The sequence below is a fragment of the Hibiscus syriacus genome, unplaced genomic scaffold (genome assembly GCF_006381635.1).
Source record: "Hibiscus syriacus cultivar Baekdansim isolate YM2019G1 unplaced genomic scaffold, ASM638163v2 tig00010968_pilon, whole genome shotgun sequence".
NCBI classification, from domain to species: domain Eukaryota; kingdom Viridiplantae; phylum Streptophyta; class Magnoliopsida; order Malvales; family Malvaceae; genus Hibiscus; species Hibiscus syriacus.
The window spans coordinates 56,271-59,093 of NW_024062239.1; the positions used below are offsets into that span (position 1 = coordinate 56,271).

At 33.2% G+C, this 2,823-nt stretch overlaps 1 long non-coding RNA gene across 1 annotated transcript; it reads left to right on the forward strand.

Moving 5' to 3' along the window:
• The first annotated feature begins 1,133 nt into the window (after positions 1 to 1,133).
• Positions 1,134 to 2,261, forward strand: LOC120204498. The gene is made up of 3 exons (XR_005523942.1): positions 1,134 to 1,390; positions 1,556 to 1,944; positions 2,032 to 2,261. It is a non-coding gene; the product is annotated as an uncharacterized LOC120204498 (long non-coding RNA).
• The last annotated feature ends 562 nt before the right edge of the window (positions 2,262 to 2,823 follow it).

Genomic DNA, 2,823 nt, shown 5'->3' on the forward strand with positions numbered 1-2,823 from the left:
TTTATCATTTAGATTATCGATAATACTGTTATAAGTAGTATTGGTACTAGAATGGTATCGATACAAAATTTTCTTACTATTTTTGCAAAACAAAAGGAATATCAATACTGCCTTGAGCAATATCAGTGATACTATATATTTTTAAGCTTTTTGCATCGATATTCATCGACACCAGTATACCACATGAATATTATCGATATTTTTTGAAACCATTAGAAAAATATGTTCCAAAATTATTTCCAGACTCGATTTTTTCAAGAAGGTAAGGAGAATAATGGAGTTTTTGACTTTCAAAAGAATTTACATATTCGAATGACGGAATCGAATATAGTCATAAAAATTATTAAAAAAATATTAACTACTTTTGGTATATCAAAATATCAAAGTATGTTCAACATATTGGATTATGATAAAATATGATCCCAAAACTGTTGAATTGTATGTTGTTGATCGACTCTCCGTTTACATTCTATCGTCAAGCCAATGCCTAAGGGGGTGTTTGGATCGTGAAAATCTTGTTTACTGGTAGGAATTTTCTTTTCCCGAGTTGTTATACCCACGTTTGGATGGGAAATATTCCCACTTGATGGTATTATCTCATTGCCAACGGTAATATTTTTACCTGGGAATGTCATTCCCACATATTACATAGGTTTTTATTTATTCCCGGACATTTGGCTAAAATACCCTTTCTTCTCATCTTCTCCCCGTGACCTCGCTTATGTCCAATTTCCTTTGCTGAGAATTTTTCCTGGTAAGATTTCTCCTCCACTCATTTTCTTTTAATTTCCCAGTAATATTACTTTGCTTTTGATTTTGATTCTTTTGCTTTGCTTTTAATTTTTCCTTTGCTTTTGATTCTTTTCCTTTGTTTTTAATTTTTCCTTTGCTTTTGATTCTTTTCCTGATAGTCTAGTTTCAACAACTTCTCTTAAATTCGACCTCTATGCTTTTGATTTGAGCTTACTGTGAAGTTGCTCGCTCCTCTGCTTTCCCTTTCCTTTTACAATGTTGTGTCGAATCAATCTGCTGATGTTGAAGTAGCACTGATTCTTTCTGCGCTTTTTCTTACTCCAACCCATACAATTAAATCTTGGACCGATCTCCTAGTCCCTCATCTCTGGTTTCGCCCACACTTCACGGTGTTCAATACCACCGCTGCTTCAACAAAGCATCAAAACATTCTCAACTTATAAAAACGAATCTGAAACCTTCATTTTCATCATTTGAGTATGGCACAATCCTGGGTATGTTTCTGGAACAGCTAAAATTTAATTGGTAGTTTAGGCGGATATCTTATGGTGGTAGTTGAGAATTTTATATGCTTCCATTTTCCAAGATATTTGAGTCAAATGCAAAGCAAGATCGAAGCATGAAAGCAGATTACGAGGTACTTCTACTTGTTTCAATCTCTCTTTTACTTTTAATTTTATAATTATTATTGAAAGCATTAGTTGATTCGACCCTTGGTTGAAATCTCTTACTTTCAAACTGATGGATTTAGAAAGTTGATTTTGGCGGATTGTTTCCTAACTTTCCAAATCTTTATTTTTAGGGGCATTGCTGCATCTACCATCTCCTAGTGTTTCACTATGATATGGTTTTCAAAATTCAGAATCATTCCTAAAGAGTTTGATGCGCATGAGTAAATGATCAGTTCAATTGATTGGAAGATATGGTATGCTAAACAGAAAACATTATTTTTCTTACAGGACTCAGATTCATTTCCCCGCCAAGTTCTCCTCTGCAGAGCAAAGTTTGGTAGGCAATGTATTTGGAGACTGTGATACTGCGAACAACAACTAAGGAAGGGCAGTTTAAATAAATTGAGCAGTTTATAATTTAAACAAATGCTGAACTTGACTGCTGAGTTTTGAAGTACTATGGAACTGGTTGTAATACGACAACAAGATGACGCTTTACATTGGTCGCGAAGCTTCAAAGGTGTGTGTTTGTTTTCTTGTTTACTATTCTAGAATTGGGAAACTATTTAGGGATTTTGATTTGATTTTTGGGTTATTGTTCTTCTAGTTGTAGAAAAGAATTTATGCGGAGACAACTACAGAGATCGAGATCTTCTTCTAGACTGTTGGAAATACGTTCTTGCCGGTCTCATTTTTCAGGTTCCATTTTGTTTCTCATCTTTATTCAAATTAAACACAATTTCTATTAGCAATATCTAGTTTTCTGAATAATTTCAAATGTTTACTTTTTCCTAAAAATTGAAAGGAAAAAAAAGAACTTTTTTAGCAGTGGATGTGTAGTGGGCAAGCAAGCATTAGAGTTTAATGAAGATGCTTGTTTTTATGAAAAATAAGTAGGATCTGGTGAACTGTAGTGATCCTGGTTTCTTATACTTAGATTAATAAAGCTTATGCTTTTAGCATAAGATAAATCTATATAATGATTCATGGTTAATATGGATAAAATTGCTTTAGCAATTACCTAAACTGGTATGTTACTTTACATCGCTTTTCAAAAGTTTTTTGGGGTCATCCAACCTTGTTAAGTGTTTACATCTTCTAAATTGAAGTATGCTTAATCTAGTAGTATCATGTTAGAACTTGAAAATCGTAGTTGTTGCTTTTGTTTGGGTCTGAAATATGCATTTAGACTCTGCAGTACATTCATGGTCTAGCTGCCCACGGAGTTCATTATTTACATCAGCCAGGACCATCACATCAGGATATTGGATACTTTCTTCTTCCAGTAAAAACAAGATTCTTTAACTTTTGCTCTTTGCTTGTATCTATTATGTATTTATTATTTGGTGAAATGCAGTCTCATTTTATTTTCTTATAATTTTAGGAGTTCGGGCAAAAT